General features: G+C 46.0%; 1 pseudogene; it reads right to left on the bottom strand.

Moving 5' to 3' along the window:
- LOC127638688 (protein PHTF2-like) overlaps positions 1–25,000 on the bottom strand; it is a 56,270-nt pseudogene that overhangs the window by 26,916 nt on the left and 4,354 nt on the right.

The following is a 25,000-nucleotide window of genomic DNA, read 5'->3' as shown; positions in this document are numbered from 1 at the left end:
GTGATCACTTGATTCAGACTCACTCTGTTCTTGATCACTTGATTCAGACTCACTCTGTTCATGATTCAGACTCACTCTGTTCATGATCACTTGATTCAGATTCACTCTGTTCATGATTCAGACTCACTCTGTTCATGATCACTTGATTCAAATTCACTCTGTTCATGATTCAGACTAACTCTGTTCATGATCACTTGATTCAGACTCACTCTGTTCATGATCACTTGATTCAAACTCACTCTGTTCGTGATCACTTGATTCAGACTGACTCGGTTCGTGATCAAATGATTCAGACTGACTCGGTTCATGATCAAATGATTCAGACTCACTCGGTTCATGATTCAGACTCACTCGGTTCACGATCACTTGATTCACACTCACTCTGTTCATGATCACTTAATTCAGACTTGGTTCATGATCAAATGATTCAGACTCACTCGGTTCATGATTCAGACTCACTCGGTTCATGATCAAATGATTCAGACTCACTCGGTTCATGATCAAATGATTCAGACTCACTCTTTTCATGATCATTCCGCTGATCTCCAGCACAGACATGTCGGCTTTCTTGCACTCGTTTCCCTCCCACACGATGGCACTGACGCGCTCCAATCCGGGGTTTGAACTGTGCAGCCACGGCGCGTGACCCTTTATGACACACACACACACACACACACACACAGTTGTGTTTCCATGTTTTATGGGGACTTTCCATAGACATAATGGTTTTTATACTGTACAAACTTTATATTCTATCCCCTAAACCTAACCCTACCCCTAAACCTAACCCTCACAGAAAACTTTCTGCATTTTTACATTTTCAAAAAACATAATTTAGTATGATTTATAAGCTGTTTTCCTCATGGGGACCGACAAAATGTCCCCACAAGGTCAAAAATTTCGGGTTTTACTATCCTTATGGGGACATTTGGTCCCCACAAAGTGATAAATACACGCTCACACACACACACACACACACACACACACACACACACACACACATTAAACTCTCAGCACTCAATACTTCTCTATAAATGCTGTGTGTTTCTGACACACTGTAGCAGTTTCACATGAGTGTTTATGGATAACAAATGAAAACTGATTGAACTGTTCTTTGTTGTAAAAGATGTAGTATAACAGGTGCACAGCTGATGTCGTGTTGAACGCACCTGATGAAACGGATCGTCTCTGAACTCTTTCTTGGAGGCCGATCCGTCTAGCGTCCGTCTCACTGGTGCAGGACGAGCGACACTCGGCACAGTGCAGGAAATCTTCCCACAACACGTCTTCAGTCTCCGACTCGTGATGCGCGCTCTCCGAATCCTGCGTCCGCGAGCTGGAACAGCGGGAACTGCAGCTGGTGCCGGACTTCAGCGTCTCCTGAGACAAACAGAACGTGTGTTTTACCATCACACTGATGTGAACAAAACATCCTCATCCTGCTCTGAAATCAATGGAAGTGTGTGTGTGTGTGTGTTACCTCAGGTGTGTGTGTGTGTGTGTGTTACCTCAATTGTGTAAGTGTGTGTGTGTGTGTGTTACCTCAGTTGTGTAAGTGTGTGTGTGTGTGTGTGTGTGTTACCTCAGTTGTGTGTGTGTGTGTGTTGTGGGTGGTTCTGTTGCGCAGTGTGCAGTCGCTGGTCTTGTTGCGGACGGATCTGTAGTTATCTGGATCTTCTTCACTGGACGCTTCATCTGAAATGTTCTTCACACGGCGAGGAACCGCAGCCACTGACCGACACTACACAATAAACACACGCAGCTTAACATGTATGTGGTGTTCTTTAAATAACACATGACGTTCAGGTCAAATACTCTGTAATGGATTCATATTAGACACACGTCTGATTGTGAACGACTCTTATTAGTTGAATCTGTTACAGAATAAGTAAAAACACCTCACAAATAAATCATTTTAATTACTGATTTTAAATATACACATTAAATACAGAGTTTTGTAGTAAAATGCCACTTTAGTGATAAATAAATAACATACGACACCAAAAGTTGTTTTTGTTTACCATTCTTCTTTAATATAAATATAGGATAACTGTGTGTGTATGTGTGCGTGTGTGTTATGTGTGTGCGTGTGTTATGTGTGCGTTGTGTAAGTGTGCGTGTGTTATGTGTAGTGTGCATGTGTTATGTGTGCGTGTGTATGCGTGTGTGTATGGTGTGCGTTATGTGTGTGTGTGTGTTATGTGTGATGCGTGTGTTATGTGTGTGCTGTGTGTGTTATGTGCTGCATGTGCATGTGTGTTATGTATGTGCGTGTTGTGTGCTAGTGTGCGTGTGTTATGTGTGTGCGTAGTGTGTATTATGTGTGCGTTATGTGTGTGCGTGTGTGTTATGTGTGCATGATAGTATGTGCAGTGTGTTATGTGTGCGTAGGTATGCGTGTGTTATGTGATGTGCGTAGGTGTATGTGCTATGTGTGTGCTGTTATGTGTTATGTGTGTGTATGTATAGTGTGTAGGTAGTGTATGTGGCGTTGTATGTGCGTGTGTGTTATGTGTGCGTTAGTGTGCGTGTGTTATGTGTATGCGTGTGTGTTATGTGTGCTATGTGTATGCGTGTGTTATGTGTGCGTTATGTGTGCGTGTATGTGTGTGTATGTGTGTTATGTGTGCTGCTATGTGTATGTGTGCGTTATGTGATGTGTGCATGTGTTATGTGTGTATGCTAGTGTGTGTTATGTATATGTGTATGCGTGTGTTATGTGTGTATGTGTAGTGTGTTATGTGTGCGTTATGTGATGCATGTGTTATGTGTATGCGTGATGTATGTATGTATGCGTGTGTTATGTGTGTATGCATGTGTGTTATGTGTGCTAGTGTGTGTATGTGTTATGTGTGCGTATGTGTATGCAAGTGTGTTATGATGTGATCATGTGTGTATGTGTGTGATTGTGTGATGCATGTGTTATGTAGTAGTGTGTTATGTGTGTGTATGTGTGCTAGTGTAGCGTATATGTGTATGTGTATGCATGTGTGTTATGTGTGCATTGTATGTGTGTTATGTGTTATGTGATGCATGTGTATGTATATGTGTATGTAGTGTATGCGTGTGTTATGTGTGCGCTATGTGTGTGCTATGTGTTATGTGTGTGTATGTGTGTGTTATGTGTGCGTTAGTGTGTGCATGTGTTATGAATGTGCATGTGTGTGTTATGTGTAGCGTTAGTGTGTGTATGTAGTGTTATGTGTGTAAGTGTGTGTTATGTGTGTTATGTGTGCATGTGTTATGTGTGTGATAGCGTGTGTTATGTGTGCGTATGTGTATGTGATGTGTTATGTGTGCGTTATGTGTGTAGCGTGTGTATGTATGCTAGCGTGTATGTAGGTTATAGGTAGGTGTGTTATGTGTGTGATGTGTGTGTAGGTGTTATATGTAAGCGTAGTGTATGTGTGTGTAGTGTTATGTGTGTTATGTGTGCAGGTGTGTTAGTGTGTGTCACGTGTGTAATGCTAGGTGTGTTATGTGTGCGTGTAGTAGCGTGTGTTATGTAAGTGTGCAGTGTGTGTGTATGCGTGTGTATGTGTGATAGCGTGTGTGTGGTAGGTGTGTTATGTAGTGTGTTAGTGTGTGCGTGTGTTATGTGTGTAGCGTGTGTAGTGTATGCATGTGTTATGATGTGCGTGTGTTATGTGTGCGTGTAGGTGTTATGTGTGGTTGTGTGTGTTGAGTGTGTGTGTTATGTGTGATGCGTTATGTGTAGATGCGCAGTGTGTTATGTGTAGTGCTGTGTGTGTGTGTAGTGTTATGTGTGCGTGTAGGTTATGTAATGCGTTAGTGTAGTGTGTAGTGCGTTATGTAGTGTGTTATGTGTGTAGCGTGTATGCGAGGTGTTATGGTGTTATGTGTAAGTGCATTATGTGTGTGCTATGTGTTATGAATGGTTAGTGTGCTAGTGTGTGTGTTATGTGTGCGTTGTATAGTAAGTGCTATGTGTAATGATAGTGTAAGTGCGGAATAGTGGTGTGTTATGTATGTGTGTTAAAGGCTAGTGCGGTGTGTATGCGTGTGTTATGTGTGCTTAGTGTGTTATGTGTGTATGTGTGTATGTATGCAGGTGTTGTTGTAGTGCTGTGTGTTATGTAAGTAAGCGCTGTGTTATGTGTGTTGGTGTGCATGTGTGTATGTGTGCTGTGTGTTATATGATGATTGTGTGTGTTAGTGTATGCATGTAGTGTTATGTGTGTGTATGTGTATGTGTGCGTGTATGTATGGATAGTGCTAGTGTATGGTGTTATGTGTGTGTGTGTATGTATGATGCGTGTGTATGTATGTGTGCGTGTGTATATGTGTATGCGTGTGTTATGTGTGCATGCATGTGTGTTAGTGTGTATGCGTGTATGTATGTGTCTGCGGTGTTATGTGTGCATGCGTGTTATGTGTAAGGTGTTATGTGTGTGTCAGTGTATGTATTATGTGTATGTGTAATGTGGCGTGTATTATGATGGTGTGTATGTTATGTGTGCATGTGTGTTATGTGTGTGTGTATGGTGTGTATGTATGTGTGATGTGTGATTATGTGATGGTAGTGTGTATGCAGTAGTGTTGTGTGTGGTGTAATGTGCAGTGTTGATGATGTGTAGTGTATGTATGCTGTGCGTGTGTTATGATGTGTATGCAGTGTAGTGTGTATAGTGATGTGTATGTGTGCTGCATGTATTATGTGTATGCAGGTAGTGCATGTGTTATGTGTGTGTGCGTAGTGTTATGTGATGCGTGTGTGTTATGTGTGTGATGCGTAGTGTTATGTGTGCGCAGATGTGTTATGTGTGCGTGTGTTATGTGTATGTGGTGTTATGTGTGTTATGGTGCAGTGTGTGTTATGTGTGTGTGTTAGTGATGTATGTGTTATGTGTGTATGTAGTTATGTGTGCAGTGTGTTATGTGATAGCGCAGTGTGTTATGTGTGTTATGATACCTGTCCTGTAGGTGGCAGTTTCCGGTTGTTTCTGGTGTGCCGCAGGTTCCAGCACGTTCCGTCGGGTCGCAGCAGGTCGCAGTGCGGTTCGTGCAGCTGTAAAACCTCCTCGCTGCTTTTACTGGTGACTCGACCATCCAGAGACACGTAACCGTTATCCGTCTCTGTAGATTTATCCACCGATAGCTTCGACTTTTTACACCTTCTGGAAAAACAGCGAGTACAGGACGTAACGCTTCTGTTCCAGCGTGTGCGTATGATCACCGCAGCGCGTGCGACACATTTAAAGACACAGTGCTAACACTACGCTCAATTTAAGTGCAGAAATCTGAGAAAACTAAACAAAAACATTTCCAGTTCAAAAGTCTGACAGCATCAGTGATCAATTCAGGGTTTCATCGATCAACATGGATACCGGATAATGATCCAGCAATATCTAAACACATGTAGTCCCTATAAAAGTGTACAGAAGAGCTTCTGAAGTTTCAACGGCAGCACTGAGATCTGCACGATCACTGACGGTCATGTACTTACATATTAATTAGTCACAATAAATAGTTCTCAATCTGAAATATATATTCTTCTGTTTCTCCCCAATGCGTCCAAGTCCTCGTGGTGGCGTAGTGACTCGCCTCAACATCTGAGACAGTCAATCTGCGCATCTTATCACGTGACTTGAGTGTGTTACCATGGAGACATGGTGCGTGTGGAGGCTTCACGCTATTCTCCACAGCGTCCACACAAGGAGGTTACCATGTTTACTCTACCCTCCCTAGCAACTGGGCCAATTTGGTTACCCCATGTGACTCTACCCTCCCTAGCAACCGCCCCGAGACCTGACTGGAGTCACTCAGCACATCCTGGATTCAAACTCACGACTCCAGGTGTGATAGTCAGCGTCAATACTCGCTCAGATACACGGACCCCCTGAAATATTTACATTAATACATTTTCTGTTTAACATGTTTGAATATCACTAAATCTTCCCAGGTTTGAACACGAGACTTTCACTGGTGTCGCCGGGGTCTTTTGGACTCGCTGTATGTTTAAAGAAAGAGACGTTACAGCCGTGAAGATGACACAGGAAGTGACAGAATAGACAGACAGATACACACCCCGCTTTAAAGAGATCACAGCAGAAATCTCTGAGGAAAGATGTGAAGCCACGCGTGCCGGCAGACACAGAGCCGTGCGGCGCCCCCTCCTGCGTGTTATCAGTAGTGCTAGAGCCGTCGCCTTCTCTAGGAATCTCCAAATGAGCCGCTTTTCTCAACTTCCTTCAGCGAGACACATTCAGAGAGACAGACAGTAAAGAGGAAAAGCACAAAGCTTGAGAGCTGTTGGATATGTCAGATGATCATTTAAATGATTAAGACAAAAACCCAAATCAGTGATTTAATTTCATGCTTCTAGAAATCAGGAGTTAAAACTGATGATCTGTGATTGTTATAAAATATCATGATACAGAATCATCCAAGTAATGTCTGATAATGTCTCCAAACATCTCCAGAAGAATCCAGAGAAACCCTCATCAGATGCTTTCACTGTGGTCCTCTCTGCTGGGTTTGATTATCTATTCAAATATAAAATATTCATACAGTCATCAAATAGCCCGTCTCCACTGACAGGGTGTCCGAACCGTCCTGCACGTTTCCTCTGAAGAGACTAAAACCTGAAACGGATTATGTCAGCATTTATAATATCCCCGAACCGTTCCAGGTGCTTCCTGCAGATTTGGGGATTTCTCATAAGAACTGCTGGACTATGAACGCTCGCTTCAGACGGATCAATCTTTCATTCGATAAGAAGAATGCCCATAAACTGTGATGAAAAACACATTTACTGAATAAACTCTAATTGAATTTATTACTAACGCAAGATGCGCATCATGTGACTGAATAACTCGTATATAACTGGACGAACCAGCGGACCAATCAGAGCATCTGAACAGTGTCCTGAAAGTGTGCAGAGGATACCAACATGAACTTTCCTTCACACACATCTCTCACAGATCCACACAGTGAAGTCATAAGAATGGAGGAACGCACACACATAGTGCTCTCAGAATGGTGTGACGCGCCGTCTCACACACACACACACACACACACACGCGCGTGCGCGTCTCACCTGCGTCTCTTTCCGCTGCTGCTGCTGGTTTTGGGTGTGTGTGTGGAGACGATTTGACAGTGAACGGTTCCTAACAGCAACATCAGCCAGAAGGAACCGAACACCTCCGTCACTGGAACACCATGAACACTGGAGATACTGAAGAACAACAGAGCCGCGAACACTGCGCACACACACACACACACACACACACACACACACACACACACACACACACACACACACACACACACACAGGTGTTAGACTTTTATTTCTTTATTATAAGCCGATTATGAATAAAAACTAACACTTACAAAAATATAACAAATATATATTAAATAATATATCTAAATTATGCCCCCTCACACACACACACCCCTCACAGACACACACCCCTCACAGACACCCTCAGAAACACACCCCTCACAGACACACACCCCCTCAAACACACACACCCCTCACAGACACACACCCCTCACAGACACACACCCCTCACAGACACCCTCAGAAACACACCCCTCACAGACACACACCCCCTCACAGACACACACCCCTCACAGACACACACCCCTCACAGACACCCTCAGAAACACACCCCCTCACAGACACACACCCCTCAAACACACACACCCCTCACAGACACACACCCCTCACAGACACACACCCCTCACAGACACCCTCAGAAACACACCCCCTCACACACACACACCCCTCACAGACACACACCCCTCACACACACACACCCCTCACAGACACACACCCCTCACAGACACACACCCCTCACACACACACACCCCTCACAGACACACACCCCCTCACAGACACACACCCCTCACAGACACCCTCAGAAACACACCCCTCACAGACACACACCCCCTCACACACACACACCCCTCACACACACACACTCCTCACAGACACACACCCCTCACACACACACACCCCTCACAGACACACACCCCTCACAGACACACACCCCTCACAGACACCCTCAGAAACACACCCCTCACAGACACACACCCCCTCACACACACACACCCCTCACACACACACACCCCTCACAGACACACACCCCTCACACACACACACCCCTCACAGACACACACCCCTCACAGACACACACCCCTCACAGACACCCTCAGAAACACACCCCTCACAGACACACACCCCTCACACACACACCCCTCACACACACACACCCTCACAGACACACACCCCTCACAGACACACACCCCTCACAGACACCCTCAGAAACACACCCCTCACACACACACACCCTCACAGACACACACCCTCACACACACACACCCCTCACAGACACACACCCCTCACAGACACACACCCTCACACACACACACCCCTCACAGACACACACCCCCTCACAGACACACACCCCTCACACACACACACCCCTCACAGACACACACACCCCTCACAGACACCCTCAGAAACACACCCCTCACAGACACACACCCCTCACAGACACCCTCAGAAACACACCCCCTCACACACACACACCCCTCACACACACACCCCCTCACAGACACACACCCCTCACAGACACACACCCCTCACACACACACACCCCTCACAGACACACACCCTCACACACACACACCCCTCACAGACACCCTCAGACACACACCCCTCACAGACACCCTCAGACACACACCCCTCACAGACACACACCCCCTCACACACACACACCCCTCACACACACACACACCCCTCACACACACACCCCCTCCTCACACACACACACCCCTCACAGACACACACCCCCTCACACACACACACCCCTCACAGACACACACCCCTCACAGACACCCTCAGAAACACACCCCCTCACAGACACACACCCCCTCACACACACACACCCCTCACAGAAACACACCCCTCACAGACACACACCCCCTCACAGACACACACCCCTCACAGACACCCTCAGAAACACACCCCTCACAGACACACACCCCCTCACACACACACCCCCTCACACACACACACCCCTCACAGACACACACACCCCTCACAGACACACACCCCTCACAGACACCCTCAGAAACACACCCCTCACACACACACACCCCTCACAGACACACACCCCCTCACAGACACACACCCCTCACAGACACACACCCCTCACAGACACCCTCAGAAACACACCCCCTCACACACACACCCCCTCACACACACACACCCCTCACAGACACACACCCCTCACAGACACCCTCAGAAACACACCCCTCACAGACACACACCCCTCACAGACACCCTCAGAAACACACCCCTCACATACACCCTCAGAAACACACCCCTCACAGACACCCTCAGAAACACACCCCTCACAGACACACACCCCTCACAGACACACACCCCTCACAGACACACACCCCTCACAGACACCCTCAGAAACACACCCCTCACATACACCCTCAGAAACACACCCCTCACAGACACACACCCCTCACAGACACCCTCAGAAACACACCCCTCACAGACACACACCCCTCACAGACACCCTCAGAAACACACCCCTCACAGACACCCTCAGAAACCCACCCCTCACAGACACACACCCCTCACAGACACCCTCACAGACACCCTCAGAAACACACCCCTCACAGACACACACCCCTCACAGACACCCTCAGAAACACACCCCTCACAGACACACACCCCTCACAGACACCCTCAGAAACACACCCCTCACAGACACACCCCCTCACACACACACACCCCTCACAGACACACACCCCTCACAGACACCCTCAGAAACACACCCCTCACAGACACACACCCCTCACAGACACACACCCCCTCACACACACACACACACCCCTCACAGACACCCTCACAGACACCCTCACAGACACCCTCACAGACAGCCTCAGAAACACACCCCTCACAGACACCCTCAGAAACACACCCCTCACAGACACACACCCCTCACAGACACACACCCCTCACAGACACCCTCAGAAACACACCCCTCACAGACACCCTCAGAAACACACCCCTCACAGACACACACCCCCTCACAGACACACACCCCCTCACAGACACACACCACCTCACAGACACCCTCAGAAACACACCCTCACAAACACACACCCCTCACAGACACCCTCAGACACACACCCCTCACAGACACCCTCAGAAACACAACCCTCACAGACACACACCCCTCACAGACACCCTCAGAAACACAACCCTCACAGACACCCTCAGACACACACCCCTCACAGACACACACCCCTCACAGACACCCTCAGAAACACAACCCTCACAGACACACACCCCTCACAGACACACACCTCTCACAGACACACACCCCTCACAGACACCCTCAGACACACACCCCTCACAGACACCCTCAGACACACACCCCTCACAGACACACACCCCTCACAGACACACACCCCTCACAGACACCCTCAGAAACACACCCTCAGACACACACCCCTCACAGACACACACCCCTCACAGACACACACCCCTCACAGACACCCTCAGACACACACCCCTCACAGACACACACCCCTCACAGACACACACCCCTCACAGACACACACCCCTCACAGACACACACCCCTCACAGACACCCTCAGACACACACCCCTCACAGACACACACCCCTCACAGACACCCTCAGAAACACACCCCTCACAGACACACACCCCTCACAGACACACACCCCTCACAGACACCCTCAGAAACACACCCCTCACAGACACCCTCAGAAACACACCCCTCACAGACACCATCAGAAACACACCCCTCACAGACACACACCCCTCACAGACACCCTCAGAAACACACCCCTCACAGACACACACCCCTCACAGACACCCTCAGAAACACACCCCTCACAGACACCCTCAGAAACACACCCCTCACACACACACACCCCTCACACACACACACCCCTCACACACCCCTCACAGACACACACCCCTCACAGACACCCTCAGAAACACACCCCTCACAGACACCATCAGAAACACACCCCTCACAGACACACACCCCTCACAGACACACACCCCTCACAGACACCCTCAGAAACACACCCCTCACAGACACACACCCCTCACAGACACCCTCAGAAACACACCCCTCACAGACACACACCCCTCACAGACACACACCCCTCACAGACACACACCCCTCACAGACACCCTCAGAAACACACCCCCTCACAGACACACACCCCTCACAGACACACACCCCTCACAGACACACACCCCTCACAGACACCCTCAGAAACACACCCCTCACAGACACCCTCAGAAACACACCCCTCACAGACACACACCCCTCACAGACACACACCCCTCACAGACACACACCCCTCACAGACACCCTCAGAAACACACCCCCTCACACGCATGCACACGCACACACACACCTCTTCAATAACCTATGAAAACAAACACACATAATTATACACACACAAGAATGTGTGATGAGGTCACTAACCAACGTATAAAACAATCAGTAAAATATAAAAGCTTCATTTAGTTTCTGTCCAATTAAAACTAAAGAGGGACTGAAGAGAGAGCCGTGTTCTCTTACAACATGCGTCAGAGATAACACGCCTCTGACGTGTGCGTGTGTATGTGTGTGACTAACACACACTGGTGTAATAATCACACGTGCAGTTGTTTGCTGATGCGTCTGAATGATTCTCACCTTGCAGCAGGTAGAGCGCCAGCAGCAGGTAAAACACGCCTCTGGACGTCACCTGAACCCACCAGCGGAAGAAGAACGGAAAGAGGACCACACGGACGATGCCCTTCCGGGTCAGAGATGTCCACGGACTCTCGGGCTTCGCCTTGGCAAACGCAGAACCTGACAACAGATTAAACTCAATATCAAACACAAACAGTGCAAGAGTGTCAGGTGATGTGATGATGTCATTGTGAAATGATGACATCAGCATCTGTGTCAAACATTTAACAGTTCATTAACTACACCAATAACAATTATTTAAAAACTGGTCCAAAACAAAAAGTACTTTCTAATAAAACAGAAATATCACAGATTCATGTCTCACAATAAGAGTCAGACGAGACTAAACTGATCGGATTAATCCAGTGACTGATATTCAAGACTCATATTGAAGCGATTCATTACATGAACTGACTCAGATTCATTTGTTGGTGAGATGAAACGCTTGTGTGTCGAGGGCAGAGGATTTCAGTACAGTGTTCTCAAAACCAAACAACATGAAAATGGATCAAGTATTTCGTTTTTTTACCAAAGGGTCCAAATCCAACTCACCTCTGACCAGATCCACATCAATCAAGTCACGCTTCACATGACCCGTCTTCTTCGGCTTGTTCCTCAGACCCTACAGAGAGAGAGACAGAACCGCATCAGACAGACAGAACCGCATCAGACAGAGAGAGAGAGAGAGAGAGAACCGCATCAGACAGACAGAACCGCATCAGACAGAGAGAGAGAGAGAGAGAGAACCGCATCAGACAGACAGAACCGCATCAGACAGAGAGAGAGAGAGAGAGAGAGAGAGAGAGAACCGCATCAGACAGACAGAACCGCATCAGACAGAGAGAGAGACAGAACCGCATCAGACAGACAGAACCGCATCAGACAGAGAGAGAGAGAGACAGAACCGCATCAGACAGAGAGAGAGACAGAACCGCATCAGACAGACAGAACCGCATCAGACAGAGAGAGAGAGAGAGAGAGAACCGCATCAGACAGACAGAACCGCATCAGACAGAGAGAGAGACAGAACCGCATCAGACAGACAGAACCGCATCAGACAGAGAGAGAGAGAGACAGAACCGCATCAGACAGAGAGAGAGACAGAACCGCATCAGACAGACAGAACCGCATTAGACAGAGAGAGAGAGAGACAGAACCGCATTAGACAGACAGAACCGCATCAGACAGAGAGAGAGAGAGAGACAGAACCGCATCAGACAGAGAGAGAGAGAGAGACAGAACCGCATCAGACAGACAGAACCGCATTAGACAGAGAGAGAGAGAGACAGAACCGCATTAGACAGACAGAACCGCATCAGACAGAGAGAGAGAGAGAGAGACAGAACCGCATCAGACAGACAGAACCGCATCAGACAGAGAGAGAGAGAGAGAGAGAGAACCGCATCAGACAGACAGAACCGCATCAGACAGAGAGAGACAGAACCGCATCAGACAGACAGAACCGCATCAGACAGAGAGAGAGCCCAGAGAGAATTAAATAAAACAAAATGTATGTTTGTATATTACTATTGCTTTGGCAATATTGTGCTATTTTACACAGTCATGCCAATAAAGCTCAATTGAATTGAATTGAATTGAATTGAGAGAGAGAGACAGAACCGCATCAGACAGAGAGAGAGACAGAACCGCATCAGACAGACAGAACCGCATTAGACAGAGAGAGAGAGAGACAGAACCGCATTAGACAGACAGAACCGCATCAGACAGAGAGAGAGAGAGAGACAGAACCGCATCAGACAGAGAGAGAGAGAGACAGAACCGCATCAGACAGACAGAACCGCATCAGACAGAGAGAGAGACAGAACCGCATCAGACAGACAGAACCGCATCAGACAGAGAGAGAGAGAGACAGAACCGCATCAGACAGAGAGAGAGACAGAACCGCATCAGACAGACAGAACCGCATTAGACAGAGAGAGAGAGAGACAGAACCGCATTAGACAGACAGAACCGCATCAGACAGAGAGAGAGAGAGAGAGACAGAACCGCATCAGACAGAGAGAGAGAGAGAGACAGAACCGCATCAGACAGACAGAACCGCATTAGACAGAGAGAGAGAGAGACAGAACCGCATTAGACAGAGAGAGAGAGAGAGAGAGACAGAACCGCATCAGACAGAGAGAGAGAGAGAGAGAGACAGAACCGCATCAGACAGACAGAACCGCATCAGACAGAGAGAGAGAGAGAGAGAACCGCATCAGACAGACAGAACCGCATCAGACAGAGAGAGACAGAACCGCATCAGACAGACAGAACCGCATCAGACAGAGAGAGAGCCCAGAGAGAATTAAATAAAACAAAATGTATGTTTGTATATTACTATTGCTTTGGCAATATTGTGCTATTTTACACAGTCATGCCAATAAAGCTCAATTGAATTGAATTGAATTGAATTGAGAAAGAGAGACAGAACCGCATCAGACAGAGAGAGAGACAGAACCGCATCAGACAGACAGAACCGCATTAGACAGAGAGAGAGAGAGACAGAACCGCATTAGACAGACAGAACCGCATCAGACAGAGAGAGAGAGAGAGACAGAACCGCATCAGACAGAGAGAGAGAGAGACAGAACCGCATCAGACAGACAGAACCGCATCAGACAGAGAGAGAGACAGAACCGCATCAGACAGACAGAACCGCATCAGACAGAGAGAGAGAGAGACAGAACCGCATCAGACAGAGAGAGAGACAGAACCGCATCAGACAGACAGAAAATTACATATTATAATTGCTGTTTATAATTTTTATAATGGGGCTGTTCAGAGAGAGAGACAGAACCGCATCAGACAGAGAGAGAGAGAGAGAGACAGAACCGCATCAGACAGACAGAACCACATCAGACAGAGAGAGAGACAGAACCGCATCAGACAGAGAGAGAGAGACAGAACCGCATCAGACAGACAGAACCGCATCAGACAGAGAGAGAGACAGAACCGCATCAGACAGAGAGAGAGAGAGACAGAACCGCATCAGACAGAGAGAGAGAGACAGAACCGCATCAGAAAGACAGAACCGCATCAGACAGAGAGAGAGAGACAGAACCGCATCAGACAGAGAGAGAGAGAGAGACAGAACCGCATCAGAAAGACAGAACCGCATCAGACAGAGAGAGAGAGAGAGACAGAACTGCATCAGACAGACAGAACTGCATCAGACAGAGAGAGAGAGAGACAGAACTGCATCAGACAGACAGAACCACATCAGACAGAGAGAGAGAGACAGAACCACATCAGACAGACAGAACCGCATCAGACAGAGAGAGAGAGACAGAACTGCATCAGACAGACAGAACCACATCAGACAGAGAGAGAGACAGAACCGCATCAGACAGAGAGAGAGAGAGACAGAACCGCATCAGACAGAGAGAGAGACAGAACCGCATCAGACAGAGAGAGAGAGACAGAACCGCATCAGACAGAGAGAGAGAGAGACAGAACCGCATCAGACAGACAGAACCACATCAGACAGAGAGAGAGAGAGACAGAACCGCATCAGACAGACAGAACCACATCAGACAGAGAGACAGAACCGCATCAGACAGAGAGAGAGAGAGACAGAACCGCATCAGACAGACAGAACCACATCAGACAGAGAGAGAGACAGAACCGCATCAGACAGAGAGAGAGAGAGAGAGACAGAACCGCATCAGACAGACAGAACCACATCAGACAGAGAGAGAGACAGAACCGCATCAGACAGAGAGAGAGAGACAGAACCGCATCAGACAGACAGAACCACATCAGACAGAGAGAGAGACAGAACCGCATCAGACAGAGAGACAGAACCGCATCAGACAGAGAGAGAGAGAGACAGAACCGCATCAGACAGAGAGAGAGAGACAGAACCGCATCAGACAGAGAGAGAGAGAGACAGAACCGCATCAGACAGACAGAACCACATCAGACAGAGAGAGAGACAGAACCGCATCAGACAGACAGAACCACATCAGACAGAGAGACAGAACCGCATCAGACAGAGAGAGAGAGAGACAGAACCGCATCAGACAGACAGAACCACATCAGACAGAGAGAGAGACAGAACCGCATCAGACAGAGAGAGAGAGAGAGAGACAGAACCGCATCAGACAGACAGAACCACATCAGACAGAGAGAGAGACAGAACCGCATCAGACAGAGAGAGAGAGACAGAACCGCATCAGACAGACAGAACCACATCAGACAGAGAGAGAGAGACAGAACCGCATCAGACAGAGAGAGAGACAGAACCGCATCAGACAGAGAGAGAGACAGAACCGCATCAGACAGAGAGAGAGAGACAGAACCGCATCAGACAGAGAGAGAGAGAGAGAGACAGAACCGCATCAGAAAGACAGAACCGCATCAGACAGAGAGAGAGAGAGAGACAGAACTGCATCAGACAGACAGAACTGCATCAGACAGAGAGAGAGAGAGACAGAACCGCATCAGACAGAGAGAGAGAGAGACAGAACCGCATCAGACAGACAGAACCACATCAGACAGAGAGAGAGACAGAACCGCATTAGACAGACAGAACCGCATCAGACAGAGAGAGAGACAGAACCGCATCAGACAGAGAGAGAGAGAGAGACAGAACCGCATCAGACAGAGAGAGAGAGACAGAACCGCATCAGACAGAGAGAGAGAGAGAGAGAGACAGAACCGCATCAGACAGACAGAACCGCATCAGACAGAGAGAGAGAGAGAGACAGAACCACATCAGACAGACAGAACCGCATCAGACAGAGAGAGAGAGACAGAACTGCATCAGACAGAGAGAGAGAGAGACAGAACCGCATCAGACAGACAGAACCACATCAGACAGACAGAACCGCATCAGACAGAGAGAGAGAGACAGAACTGCATCAGACAGAGAGAGAGAGAGAGACAGAACCGCATCAGACAGACAGAACCGCATCAGACAGAGAGAGAGAGAGAGAGACAGAACCACATCAGACAGACAGAACCGCATCAGACAGAGAGAGAGAGACAGAACTGCATCAGACAGACAGAACCGCATCAGACAGAGAGAGAGAGAGAGAACCGCATTAGACAGACAGAACCGCATCAGACAGAGAGAGAGAGACAGAAAAATTACAAAATAATTTTGAGGTACAAAATAGAAAAATATTTTAAAGCCAAAATCGATGAAATTGATGATTCAATAGATAAAAATACTTTCTGGAATCTTTATAAAAAACTAGAAAAACCCAAACTAGAGATGTCACTCCAGAATGGCACAATTTGGAAATCTTACTTTGAAAAACTGCACCAGCTGACCTTAACCAACCTCAGAGTAAAATAAAGAAAACATCAGAAGACTTGGAGAAAACAATTAAGAATTATCAAAATCCATTAGATAAATATATAACAATATCTGAAATATTAGAACATATTAAAAATCTTAAATTAAAGAAAGCATGTGGACAAGATCACATTAGTAACGAAATGCTTAAACTCAGCAGTCCCAGCATGATCCAAACTTTAGCCAAATTATTTAATTTGGTGTTGTGGTCCGGAAGCGTCCCTGAGAGCTGGTCTGAGGGACTCATCACACCCATACTCAAGAAAGGTGATCGATTCGACCCCAATAGTTATCGCGGCATCAGTGTGGGCAGTGCTTTAGGAAAACTGTTCTGCAGCATCATAAACAGGCGCATCGTCTCACACATTTCATCACACAACATTTTAAATAAAGCACAAAACACCGCACATCCAACCACATCTATTCCCTCCACACTCTCATCAACAAAAACATCAAGGACAAACAAAGACAAATATTTGCATGTTTTGTAGACTTTAAAAAAGCATTCGACTCAATTTGGCATGATGGTCTACTATACAAAATCCTACAAATTGGCATCGTGCGAAAAACGTTTGATATTATAAAATCTCTGTACAGCAACAGCAAAAGTGCTGTGAAAATCAGTGACCACAGAAGCCGTTCTTCCAGCAGGGCCGTGGAGTCTGAGCCCGACTCTATTCAACATCTACATCAATGATCTGGCATCAGGCTGGAGAGCTCGACTGTACCCGGTCTCACTCTACACCACACACAGGCCAGGGGTCAGGGGTCAGAGGTCAGATGTCTGCTGTACGCGGATGATCTGGTCCTGCTGTCCCAGCACACCTGAGGGCCTTCAGCAGAGCCTGTCCCTGCTGGAACAGTACTGTCACGACTGGGCCCTGACAGTCAACCTGGACAAAACCAGAGTCATGGTGTTCCAGAAGAAGGCCCGATCTCAGGCACACAAACACCAGTTCCTGTATAAAGGCCAGGTCCTGCAGCACAGCACGAGCTATAGCTATCTGGGTATCGACATCAGCCTCGGGACGCTCGGTCTGGCTGTTAAAACTCTGAGTGAAAAGGCACGGAGGGCTTTCTATGCCATAAAATCACGATCGCGGACACTTAAAATTACCCATTAAAACCTGGATCAAATTATATAATTCAATAATAAAACCAATTATTTTATATGGATGTGAAATTTGGGGACCAGTACTAAATTTTAAAAATTGGGATAAAACACCAGTAGAAAAATTACAATTGGAAATTGCCAAAAATATTTTAGGGGTCCACAGAAACACGTCCACCGCCGCCTGCAGGGCCGAAGCTAGGCCTGTACCCGCTGAACATTGAGATCCAGAAGAGATGTGTTCAGTTCTGGCATCACCTCCATCAGTCTGATCCAGAGTCAGTGCAATATAAAGCCCTCCTCGCCAATGAATCCTCAGCAGAACCTCATCCTCTGAACACACTCGCTCTTCAACTCGGCCCATCAGACTATACTCCCTATTGACCACAGCTACAGCCCCAAAATTATTATTAAAGAAATCCACACAAATCTAAAAGACACTCATGATAAATCATTAAAAGCACATTTTGACCTCCAGAATAAACTCCAATGTTACTCGACCCTCAATAGAACCACTAAATTGGCCAGTTATCTATTTATTAAACATTTTAAAGAAAGACAAATCCTCTCCAAATACAGATGAAGTGACCATGACCTAGAGATAGAGAGAGGAAGACGTAGACAAACATGGACAGAGAGAGAGCAGAGGATTTGTAGACATTGTGATCTACAGCACATAGAGGATGAGGAACACTTTCTGCTCTTTTGCTCCAAATATAACAATATAAGAGAAACGTTTCTGCCCAAATTTGAAGCCTTGATCCCATCATTCTCTGAACTGAGTGACACTGAACAAATGTCCTTCTTACTCAGAGAAGATGATAATACAGCTGCACTAGCGGCTAAATATGTGCTAGCTATTCACAACGCCAGAGACAGCTAATTCTCTAGAGTGACCCAATGTATTTATTTATGCAGTGTGTGTATATTTATTTATCCATCTATTTACAATGCTACATGTGACATGATTTATACATATATGTTTTGTTTGTTTGTTTGTTTTATTAGTTATATATAATATGTTGATGCTTTGGCAACATTGTGTTACACAGTCATGCTAATAAAGCAAATTTGAAATTGAAAAATTGAAATTGAAAATTGAGAGAGACAGAACCGCATCAGACAGACAGAGAGAGAGAGAGAGAGAGAGAGAGAGAGAGAGAGATTAAGTGACCATGACCTAGAGATAAAGGCCTAATTACACCAATATTTAAACAAGGAGACAAATATGAGCCAAACAATTCCAGAGGCATATGTGTCAATAACAACCTGGGGAAAATATTCTGTTCCATTATTAACATAAGATTGCAGAACTTTCTCAAAACCCACAAAATTCTGGACAAGTCAAATTGGATTTCTGCCCAAACACAGAACGTCGGACCACATTTACACTCTTCACACGATCATTGATAAACATACCAAAATAAATCCAAAGTCTTCTCTTGCTTTATTGACTTTGAGAAGGCTTTCGACTCGATATGGCACGAAGGACTCTTCCTAAAACTACTGGAAAATGGGATTGGAGGGAAAACATTTGATTTGATAAGCACCATGTATAAAAACAATATATATAAACAAATTAGCCAAAGCCTTAAATAAGTCCACTGCCCCCGGCCCAACCCTGACGCAATCAGAAGTTAAATGTCTCCTCTTTGCAGATGATCTAGTCATTCTGTCAAAAACATAAGAGGGACTACAGCAGCTCCTCGATGTCGTAGAGACATTCAGTCAAACGTGGGCTCTCAAAATTAACCTCGCAAAAACTCAAATAATGATTTTTCAAAATAGATCCAGGTGTAGGAAAATAAATCCATCTTTAGAGCAGGAAACCAAGTCCTCCAACACACCCACGTAATACACATATCTGGGGCTAAAACTGAGTTCGACAGGGAACTTTAATCTGGCTGTGAATGAACTGAAGGCAAAAGCAATGAGGGTCTTCTACATGATCAAAAATACTATTCCACATGAAATTCCAATTCAAACCTGGCTAAAAATCCTACAAGCAATAATTGAACCCATTGCTCTGTATGGCAGCGAGATATGGGGACCTCTAAAAACCCAAGATTTTTCAAAATGGGAAAAAGAGGAAATCGAAACTCTCCATACCCAAATTTGTAAAAGCATCCTAAAAGTAAACAGAGCGACACCAAACAACTCTTGCAGAGCTGAATTAGGACAATACCCCCTATTGATCAATATCCACAAAAGAGCTGTGAAATTCTACCAGCACCTGAAGCGCAGTGACCCGAGCTCTTACCAGGCCGAAGCCCTGCGGTGTCAGGAGCAGAACCGGCCCCGGAGCGCACTCTCACAGCTGATGCTCAAACTACAGCCAGACCAGCACAGCACTATCTGGCCCAACCAAATTATACAATTACAACAACTAAATGACATTACCTATTGGAAAGATGCTACTAAATCACAAAAAAAGATGGAACTCTATTTAAACCTGAAAAGAGATTATAAACCAGCAGAATACCTGAGCTGTGTAAAAGAGCAGAAAGTGAGAAAGACAATCATAACAGCAGCAAAGTGTGTAACAGCCTGCCACAAACTACGAGAGTCCGCCAGTGGACAAAACTAGGGTCTGAATGTTGGTTCAAAAGTTTTTTTTTTTTTATATATAAATGTATTCATGCATTTGTTCAATGATTAATTTTATTGATTATTTGTTCATTGCCTATGTAATGGCCAATGCTTTGGCAATACTGTACAAGTCATGCCAATAAAGCTCATTTGAATTTGAACCGCATCAGACAGAGAGAGAGAGAACCGCATCAGACACAGAGAGAGAGAACCGCATCAGACACAGAGGGAGAGAACCGCATCAGACACAGAGAGAGAGAGAGAGAACCGCATCAGACACAGAGAGAGAGAGACAGAACCGCATCAGACAGAGAGAGAGAACCGCATCAGAGAGAGAGAGACAGAACCGCATCAGACAGAGAGAGAGAACCGCATCAGACAGAGAGAGAGAACCGCATCAGACAGAGAGAGAGAGAACCGCATCAGACAGAGAGAGAGAACCGCATCAGACAGAGAGAGAGAGAACCGCATCAGACAGAGAGAGAGAGAACCGCATCAGACAGAGAGAGAGAGAACCGCATCAGACAGAGAGAGACAGAACCGCATCAGACAGAGAGAGAGAGAACCGCATCAGACAGAGAGAGAGAGAACCGCATCAGACAGAGAGAGAGAGAACCGCATCAGACAGAGAGAGAGAGAGACAGAACCGCATCAGACAGAGAGAGAGAACTGCATCAGACAGAGAGAGAGAGAACCGCATCAGACACAGAGAGAGACAGAACCGCATCAGACACAGAGAGAGAGAGAGACAGAACCGCATCAGACAGAGAGAGAACCGCATCAGACAGAGAGAGAGAGAACCGCATCAGACAGAGAGAGACAGAACCGCATCAGACAGAGAGAGAGAGAGAGACAGAACCGCATCAGACAGAGAGAGAGAGAGAGACAGAACCGCATCAGACAGAGAGAGACAGAACCGCATCAGACAGAGAGAGAGAGAGACAGAACCGCATCAGACAGAGAGAGAGAGAGAGACAGAACCGCATCAGACAGAGAGAGAGAGAGAGACAGAACCGCATCAGACAGAGAGAGAGAGACAGAACCGCATCAGACAGAGAGAGAGAGACAGAACCGCATCAGACAGAGAGAGAGAGAGACAAAACCGCATCAGACAGAGAGAGAGAGAGAGACAGAACCGCATCAGACAGAGAGAGAGAGAGAGACAGAACCGCATCAGACAGAGAGAGAGAGAGAGACAGAACCGCATCAGACAGAGAGAGAGAGACAGAACCGCATCAGACAGAGAGAGAGAGACAGAACCGCATCAGACAGAGAGAGACAGAACCGCATCAGACAGAGAGAGAGAGACAGAACCGCATCAGACAGAGAGAGAGAGAGAGACAGAACCGCATCAGACAGAGAGAGAGAGAGAGACAGAACCGCATCAGACAGAGAGAGAGAGACAGAACCGCATCAGACAGAGAGAGAGAGAGACAAAACCGCATCAGACAGACAGAACCGCATCAGACAGACAGAACCGCATCAGACAGACAGAACCGCATCAGACAGAGAGAGAGACAGAAACGAAAATAAAGAAATAAAGAAAAGAAAGGAGTGAAAGTGAAATAAGACACGTTACCTTGATCTCGCGCTGTTCTACTGATTTCTCCCAAATCTGCTGATCATACGCACCGATCTAAAACACACACATCAAACTATCAAACACGTGTGATAATGATTTTAAATAACATTATACAATATTTCTATTTAATTCATACCAAATAATGAGGCTGATACCATCAATTTAAATTAATACATTATATTTAATTGATAATGTGTACATAAAGCCCATAAAATCAACACAGATTACAAGACCATATTAGACATGTTTATAAGTACAAATCCTGATGTTTGTGTGTGTGTGTGTGTGTGTGTGTGTGTGTGTGAGAGAGTGAGTGATTGTGTGTGTGTACTTAATTGATTATCACAATAAATTATTAGTCACAAATAAAGACTGAAACGCCACAAACAACATGAAGATGATCAGAATGAACCGTTTTGAGTTTGTGTAGTTGTGTAGAAACACAAGCGCTGCAACGGCTGTACATGTTTTCCACGAGTTAAAGTGATTGGTGTGATTGTTGCCGAGGGCGATCAGTGCTACGGTGACATCTGAACACTGGAGGTGAAGACGGCGACGCTGGACTGAAGTCATCACCGTGGAAACCACTCAATAATTCACAAGTTCACTCTCATTAAACATACAGTGAGCCAAACACTCGATACATACAGTGTGTTTGTGTGTGTGTGTGCATTACTGTACGAGTGTGTGTGTGTGTGTGTGTGTGTGCGTGTTTATGTATTAATGTACGACTATGTATGCATTAGTGTACGACTGTGTGTGTTTATGTATTACTGTACGACTGTGTGTGTTTATGTATTACTGTACGACTGTGTGTGTGCATTACTGTACGTGTGTGTGTGTTTATGTATTACTGTACGACTGTGTGTGTGCGCATTACTGTACGACTGTGTGTGTGCATTACTGTACGACTGTGTGTGTGCATTACTGTACGACTGTGTGTGTTTATGTATTACTGTACGACTGTGTGTGTGCATTACTGTACGTGTGTGTGTATGTATTACTGTATGACTGTGTGTGTGCATTACTGTACGACTGTGTGTGTTTATGTATTACTGTACGACTGTGTGTGTGCATTACTGTACGTGTTTATGTATTACTGTACGACTGTGTGTGTTTATGTATTACTGTACGACTGTGTGTGTGCATTACTGTACGAGTGTGTGTGTGTTTATGTATTACTGTACGACTGTGTGTGTGCATTACTGTACGACTGTGTGTGTTTATGTATTACTGTACGACTGTGTGTGTGCATTACTGTACGACTGTGTGTGTTTATGTATTACTGTACGACTGTGTGTGTTTATGTATTACTGTACGACTGTGTGTGTGCATTACTGTACGACTGTGTGTGTGCATTACTGTACGACTGTGTGTGTGCATTACTGTACGTGTGTGTGTGTTTATGTATTACTGTACGACTGTGTGTGTGCATTACTGTACGTGTGTGTGTATGTATTACTGTATGACTGTGTGTGTTTATGTATTACTGTACGACTGTGTGTGCATTAATGTACGAGTGTGTGTGTATGTGTGTGCATTACTGTACGACTGTGTGTGCATTACTGTACGACTGTGTGTGTATGTGTGTGCATTACTGTACGACTGTGTGTGCATTACTGTACGACTGTGTGTGTATGTGTGTGCATTACTGTACGACTGTGTGTGCATTACTGTACGAGTGTGTGTGTATGTGTGTGCATTACTGTACGACTGTGTGTGTTTATGTATTACTGTATGACTGTGTGTGTGCATTACTCTACGAGTGTGTGTGTGTGTGCGTGCGCATTACTGTATGAGTGTGTGTGTGTATGTATTACTGTACAAGTGTGTGTGTGTGTGTGTGTGTGTGTGTATTACTGTACGAGTGTGTATTACTGTACGACTGTGTATTACTGTACAAGTGTGTGTGTGCATTACAGTACAAGTGTGTGTGTGCATTACAGTACGAGTGTGTGTGTGTGCATTACTGTACGAGTGTGTGTGCATTACTGTACGAGTGTGTGTGTGTTTATGTATTACTGTACGACGTGTGTGTGTATTACTGTACGACTGTGTGTGTGTGTGTGTGTGTATTACTGTACAAGTGTGTGTGTGTATGTGTGTGCATTACTGTACGACTGTGTGTGTGTGTGTATGTGTGTGCATTACTGTATGACTGTGTGTGCATTACTGTACGACTGTGTGTGTATGTGTATTACTGTACAAGTGTGTTTGTGTGTGTGTATGACTGTGTATTACTGTACGACTGTGTGTGTGTGTATGTGTGTGCATTACTGTATGACTGTGTGTGCATTACTGTACGACTGTGTGTGTATGTGTATTACTGTACAAGTGTGTTTGTGTGTGTGTATGACTGTATTACTGTACGACTGTGTGTGTGTGTGTGCGTGCATTACTGTACGAGTGTGTGTATTACTGTAGAACACACACACACACAGTTATGAGAAACAGTATTAGATAAATATGAATGAGTGTCTCACCTTCTTCTGGTACCACAGAACTGCATCACGCACTTTAGATGCCATTTACAGGTCAGAGGTCGCGTGCTCGATCATCTTAAGCTGTGAACACACACACAGATAAAGACTGTATTGTGTGATGTAGGTATACAGCAATCAGACACAACATTAAAACACCTG

The sequence above is a fragment of the Xyrauchen texanus genome, chromosome 47, assembly GCF_025860055.1.
Source record: "Xyrauchen texanus isolate HMW12.3.18 chromosome 47, RBS_HiC_50CHRs, whole genome shotgun sequence".
NCBI lineage: Eukaryota > Metazoa > Chordata > Actinopteri > Cypriniformes > Catostomidae > Xyrauchen > Xyrauchen texanus.
This window is presented reverse-complemented; position numbering and strand designations above follow the sequence as displayed.